This window comes from Macaca nemestrina, chromosome 5, assembly GCF_043159975.1.
Source record: "Macaca nemestrina isolate mMacNem1 chromosome 5, mMacNem.hap1, whole genome shotgun sequence".
Lineage (NCBI taxonomy): Eukaryota > Metazoa > Chordata > Mammalia > Primates > Cercopithecidae > Macaca > Macaca nemestrina.
Window position 1 is genome coordinate 153,077,887 of NC_092129.1, and position 7,552 is coordinate 153,085,438.

Sequence of the window (7,552 nt, forward strand, 5' to 3'; positions counted from 1 at the left end):
GCTCATGCAGTATAATTCTAGGTCTTCATGTTGATATAAATTTTTAGTTAAGGCAAAACGCTTGTGAAAATGTCGATTTAATGTGTACGAGTAGAGTTTTAATTGTGAACAACTAGCGTGCACATTTATGATTTGAGCAGAACAGCCCTTTAAGTACAGTGTTAAGTTTCATTATTTAAAAGCCTGGCAGCTGCGAGTATATGAGGTACATAGGGGTGGGCACAGAACCAGCCTCCTGAATTCCATTTACTCTGATTTGGAGGTGGAACAAAGATGACCCAGTGCAGGGTCAGAGCTAGAACCTAGCAGGTGGCCAGAATCATTTTAGGGTTTCACCTCAGCATTGCAGCAGAGATCAACTCTCTCGTGAGTCAGGGCACCTTAGGCCTTGCTGTATATCCCTTTGTTAAGCCAGCAACTAGACTCCTAGATTTAATTCTTTAATTCTTTTCGAAATGGAAGAATGAGCTTTGTTTTACTGACTGCCAGTGTTGTCTATATTGGATGATAGCAAAAAGTGTAGTTTGACAGGTTGACCACAAGATGGAGGAGTGAAAAGTACTAGACTCCTTTTTGCTCTAAAGCAGATCCTTTCAGGATCTGAGTCACTGGGCAGTTTCTCCAATGTGAGCAGACAGACCCTGTTAACCAAGGAGCAAAGGAAAGAATATTTAAAGAGGCTGAGGTGTTTGGCCACATATTCCTTTATGTTCATCTCCATTGGTCTCAGTGAGGACATAACCCCTGGAATTCACTCCAGTGCAAAGTTTAAATACTACCAGCATGATAATGTACTTGAAGGTTTCCCAAAATGTGCTAGACAAGAGAAAAGGTCCCAGCTGAGAGAAAAATCCACCTGTCTCCCATCTGGGGCTCTATAGCCTCACTGATAGAAAAGGGAAAGGGGCCCAAGCTAAGCTTACTTTGAGGGTTCATAATGTTCAGAGATGCTCAGGGGACTTCTTTGCTTGTCCTCTGGTGAGGACATTGGATTCATTTCCTCAAAATGTGGAGAGAAAGGAGAAAAATCAGAATTCTATTTGTACCTCTGCTGCTTGTGCTGTTTATCTTTGCTTGTCTTTATCTTTTTCCACCTCAAGGGTTTCATCAGGGCATTTGGGAGAATCTGGGGTGGGGATGAAGAGTTGATTGGGAGCTGAGGAGGGGGGTTTTTTATGCTGAAGATCTGGCAGGAGGCGACTCCTGACACCCCCACAGGGCTAGACTATAAAACCTCTTACCAGGCCTCTATCAAGTGACTTGCTGACTCTGTAGGATAATAGCAACAGGAAAAGAACTGAGGGACCTGCAGATCAGGATGAATAGGGTCCCAACACCAGTGCTGAGGCTGAGGTTAGAACTGACTACAAAGACACAGGAAACCAAGGGCCCAGTCTGCCCTCCACGCTGAAATACCCTTGTCCTCGCACCCTCTTGTCTGGGTCACGTCTACTATGTGAATACTTGATTATGGAGGTCTGGGGCCCTGGTGGCTTCCATAGCTGGCTAGTTTCTTGATGGAGAGAAATCAGGGCTTCTCTCATCCATGCCAGAATCTCACTTAGATGTCAACTTCCAAGTTTCCCTTTTTCCAGATGGGATTCTAGTCCTGGTTCTGGAACAGGGTAGCTGTGTGTGGTCCAGGATAGTTCAGTTATATGGGCCTTTGTTCACTTATTATAATCATTGATACAGTCAACAAAAATTGATTGAAAACAATATATGCCAGACATTTGTCCCTGAGTTCTGGGACAATAACCAAAATTGAATAAGGCAGTATCCTACCCTCAAGGAATGGAAGGTAGGAATAGAATAATAATAATAATACAATAGCTCTATAGCAGTATGTAAACTATAAAAGCATTATGTTACATGTATTTACTGAACTGTCATAACTGAATAAGGTGGTTAGTACCATAATTGCCCCAAGGATTCATTCACTCAGAACATTTGTTGAGCAATTACTATCTGCCTGTCACTTCCAAGTGGTAAGTGAGATAGAAATGGTTCTTTGTGGAGCTCACAATTTATTGGAGAATGGAAACGGACAATTACAAAAAAAAAAAAAAAATGTGATAAGTTCTGGGAGAAGGGTGGTGGTACAGGATCCAGTGGGGTAGTGGTGGCTCCATATAGGAGGGACCTTGGGATAGTGATCAGGAAGGAGTGGGGGACAGGACTAGAAGCTGCATTAGTATATCAAGTTATGTCAGACTGCCAAAACAAAACAAACACTAAAAATCAGTAGTCCATGGTAAAGAATTGCTTTAGGAACAGCCAGTAGGGGGGTTAAACTGGTGTTGGTGAATCAGGGGAAGCCTCCTAGAGGAACAGATGTCTGTGCTGAGGCCAAATACTGGGCAGGAGTTATCCAGACAGAGGGAAATAGCATTCTGGGCAGAGGAGGCAGCAAAGGTCAAGGAACATGACAACTTTGGAAGACTATAACTTGTTCAGAGGCAGAGGGTGCAAAGGAGAAATGAGGAAAGGTGAAGCTGGAGAGGTGGGCTTGGTCCAGCTCTTGCTGGGCCTTTGTAGCCATGTTAAAGATTCAGGCTTTATCCAGAGGAACATTGAACTTTAAGCCTAAGACTGAAAAGGTGAGAATTGTGCCTTAGAAAGATCACTATAATTGCAGTGTGGAGACTGGTTTGGAAAGGGGAGAAATCAGAGGCTTTTACAGCCATCCCAGGGGGAGAGAATGAACACTAGCATTAGGGTAATGGAAGATGGAAAGAAGAGAAATCGTTTTATGGGTTGCTTAGGAGATAGAAATGACATGTCTTGGGATTGTTTTGCCATGTAGGGGAGAGAGACACGTCAAGAGTATACATCCTGTTTCTGACTTGGCAACTGGCTGTGTCATGGGTCTGTTTCCTGAGACAGTTGTCTACAGTCATACCACCGTGAGCGCCCTGGATCTCATCTGAGACAGTTTATGCAAATGGAGCTCGGGGAAAGAGAGGTGGCTGGAAACAGAGATTTGGGCATCATGGACATATAGGTGTGGGGAGCAGAGAAGGCTGAGGAAGAAAGCAGGAAACATATAAAAAGGAGAGCAGGGAAAGGATCCAGTGAGACAGGAAAAAGTAACATGGTGTGATGAAGCTAGAGGAGGAAGGAAGGGCGGTGTGGAATGCTGCTGATGGGTGTGATGGGTGGTGGCACGGAGAATGAAGAATATCCACCAGCAACGAGAGGGGCCTCCATGGTCTTGGTGGGAGCATTTCTTTGGAGAGGTGGAATCAGAGGCCCCAGATGTCAGAGGGTTAAGGAATAATTTGGAGGAAAAGAGTAGAGGCAGTGGAGGTGAGGAGAGAATTTTCAAAATGGCAGTGATTGCAATGAAAGAAAAAAATGGAGGGAGTAGAGTATATGCAGTTGAAGTGTTTTAGTTTGGAGTGTGTTAACATGATGTTAGGAAGAAGGATCAAGTGGAGGAGAAAGGTGAAAATGCGGGAAGGTGGGGCTTAGTGATGGAACAAGCCTTGGGGACAGGTGGGCGTGGTACTGAGAGTCCCAGTGAGGGGAGTGCCCTCAGGCAGGCGCCCATGGCTTCTGTCACAGGAGGGAACAGCGCTGACATTCAGCTGGTTCGCACTGGTACGGCTCAACCAGTTGTTAAAACATATCTGTTCCAGTGTCAGTAATATATGAGTAGCTGCAATAAGCAGTAAAAATTATAAATTCTAATACAAACTCAGTTCAAGCTAATTAGGAGATCGCCACAACCATTGGTAAATGGACTTCCCGCTGCATTTGTGAAGCTTTGCAGCGCTATCTGCCGGTGTCGTGCATAACTGCAGGCTGAGAGGCTGCTTTGCGCCTTCATCTTGAAGCACTCTGAGGTTGCCTGTTTAAATTACCTTGGAATCATGGAGTTGCTACTGCTTCTGAATAGTTTGATTTTATTGTTAGTGCATTGTCATTCTTGTGTCAGTAGCAAGTTTCAGTGTTTTAATATTTACAAATACAAAAATTTTTAATAAAATATTAAAGCCAAACTTGAATGAAGAGACAACAAAGTTTGGATATGTTTCTTTATGTGCCTTTTGAAATATCATAAATGAGAATCTTTTGATTCCTCAGGAGAACAAAGAAGAAATATTAATGAGCTGAAGCCTGGAATGTTTTCTGTTACTGTGTAAAAATCAGAATAATATGGAAATTGTTTGCAACTTATTTTGAAAAATTTCTAACGTAGAAAAAGAACAATAAACACCCAAATACTGAAAGATTCAACACATTCTACATTTTGCCATATTCGCCTTACTAGTTTTTACCAGCTTCTGTATTCATCGATTTTTCTACTTACCAATTTTTTTGTTGTCGTTACCTTTTATTTTTAAAAATTTTAACCTTATAATTGTAAATTGGCAAATTATAGTTGTATATATTTATGGAGTACAAAGTGATGTTATGATTCATGAATTACACTGTGAGATGATTAAATAAATCTCATTAACATCTATCACTTTTTTCTTTTTTTTTTGAGACGGAGTTTAGCTCTTGTTGCCCAGGCTGGAGTGCAATGGTGCAATCTCGGCTCACTGCAACTTCCACCTCCTGGGTTCAAGTGATTCTTCTGCCTCAGCCTCCCAAGTAGCTGGGATTACAGGCATCCGCCACCACGCCCGGCTAATTTTTTGTGTTTTTAGTAGAGGTGGGGTTTCACTATGTTGGCCAGGCTGGTCTCGAACTCCTGACCTCAGGTGGTCCACCCACCGCTGCCTCCCAAAGTGCTAGGATTACAGGTGTGAGCCACTGCACCCGGCCCAACATCTGTCACTTTTTTTTTTTTTTTTTTTGAGACGGAGTCTCGCTCTGTCACCCAGGCTGGATTGCGGTGGCCGGATCTCAGCTCACTGCAAGCTCCGCCTCCCGGGTTCACGCCATTCTCCTGCCTCAGCCTCCCGAGTAGCTGGGACTATAGGCGCCCGCCACCTCGCCCGGCTAGTTTTTTTTTTTTTGTATTTTTTAGTAGAGACGGGGTTTCACCGTGTTAGCCAGGATGGTCTCGATCTCCTGACCTCGTGATCCGCCCATCTCGGCCTCCCAAAGTGCTGGGATTACAGGCGTGAGCCACCGCGCCCGGCCTATCTGTCACTTTTAAATACTTTTTTTGTGGTGAGAATGTTTGAAATTTACTCTCTACATTCAGATAAAGGAGGGAAAAAAGTTAAAAATGTAAAGAAGATACTTACCCTCAACACTTTTGAAATGTACAAGAATTATTTACTGTATTAACTTTGCTATGCAATATATCTCAAAGAAAAAGAAAAGCTTATTTTTCCAGTCCAATGAAGCTTTGTACCCTTTGACCAACATATCCCCATTTCCCCCAGACCCCCAGTCTCTGGTAACCACTATTCTACTCTCTCTTCCTTTGAGTTCAATTGTTTTAGATTCGACTTATAAGTGAGAACATACAGATTTGTCTTTCTGTGCCTAGCTTACTTCACTTAGCATAATGTTCTCCATTTCCATTAATGCTGTCTCAAATGACAAAATTTCTTTTTAAAGACTGAATAGCATTCCACAGTATATATACCATATTTTCTTTCTTTCTGGTTTTTTTTTTTTTTTTTTTTTTTTTTTTGAGATGGAGTCTTGCTCTGTCACCGAGGCTGGAGTGCAGTGGCGCAATCTCGGCTCACTGCAAGCTCTGCCTCCCGGGTTCACGCTGTTCTTCTGCCTCAGCTTCTCGAGTAGCTGGGACTACAGGCGCCCACCACCATACCTAGCTAATTTTTTTTGTATTTTTAGTAGAGACGGGGTTTCACCGTGTTAGCCAGGGTGGTCTCAATCTCCTGACATCATGATCCACCCACCTTGACCTCCCAAAGTGCTGGAATTACAGGCATGAGCCACCGCGCCTGGCCTATATACCATATTTTCTTTCTTCATTCATCTGCTGATGAACACTCGGTTTGACTATGTAACTTAACTGTTGTTAATAGTGCTGCAGTGAATATGGGAGTGCAGGTATCTCCTCGACATACTGATTTCAAATCTCTTTAGTAAATACCCAGACGTAAGATTACTGGATCGTATGGTAATTCTTTTTTTTTTTTTTTTTTTTTTTTGAGACGGAATTTCACTCTTGTCACCCAGGCTGGAGTGCAATGGCGCAGTCTCGGTTCACTGCAACCTTCGCCTCCCAGGTTCAAGCGGTTCTCCTGCCTCAGCCTCCCACCACCACGCCCACCACCACGCCCAACTAATTTTTGTGTTTTTAGTAGAGATGGGGTTTCACCATATTCACCAGGCTGGTCTCGAACTCCAGACCTCAGGTGATCTGCCCACCTTGGCCTCCCAAAATACTGGGATTACAAGTGTGAGCCACTGTACCCAGCCCCATATGGTAATTTCATTTTTAGTTTTTTGAGGCACCTCCATACAATTTTCCATAATAGCTGTACTAATTTACATTCCTACCAACAGTATACAAGGCTTGTCTTTTCTCAACCTTTATTGAACTTTTTTTTTTGAGATGGAGTCTTGCTCTGTCACCCAGGTTGGAGTGCAGTGGTGCAATCTTGGTTCACTGCAACCTCTGCCTCCTGGGTTCAAGCGATTCTCTTGCCTCAGCCTCCCCAGTAGCTGGAACTACAGGTGTGCACCACCATGCCTGGCTAATTTTTGTATTTTTAGTAGAGACAAGATTACACCAAGTTTGTTGGCCAAGGTGGCCTCAAACTCCTGACCTCAGGTGATCCGCCTGCCTCGGCCTCCCAAAGTGCTGGCATTACAGGTGTGAGCCACTGCACCCAGCCCTGAACCATTTGAAAGTTGGATACATCAGCCAGGCACAGTGGCTTATGCCTGCAATCCCAGTACTCTGGGAGGCCGAGGTAGGCGGATCACCCAAGGTCAGGAGTTGGAGACCAGCCTGGCCAACATGGCGAAACTCTGTCTCTACTAAAAATAACAAAAAATTAGCCGGGCATGGTGGTACATGCCTATGATCCCAGCTACTCAGGAGACTGAGGTGGGAGAATTGCTTGAACCTGGGAGGCGGAGGTTGCAGTGAGCCAAGATAGCACCACTGCACTCTAGCCTGGGCGACACAGCAATACTCTGTCTTAAAAAAAAGAAAAGAAAAGAAAGTTGCAGACATCATGACCATTCACACCCCTAACTACTTCATATACATCTCTTACACAATCACAATAGAATTATCATGTTTAATGAGTTAATAATTTTTAATATCATCTAGCATTAAACTTCTCCAATTTGAATGCCTTTTAAAGCATTTAATTTTTCCTAGCTTTATTTAAGTATAATTACCAAATAAAAATTGTATATATTTATGGTGTATAGCATGATGTTTTAATATATAGCTTTTTAAAAACTCCCAGAACAGGAACCAATCAAGTTTCAACATTGCATTTGTTTAATGTCCTTTTCTCGCCCCTTTCTTTTAAATCTACCGTCATCCAGTTTTTTTCTTCTTGGAATTGGATCTTTGAGGAGACTAGAACAGTTGTCTTTTAGGCTGTTCAATATTCTAGATGTCTTACTGTTTCTTTGATGTCACTTAATGTGTTCA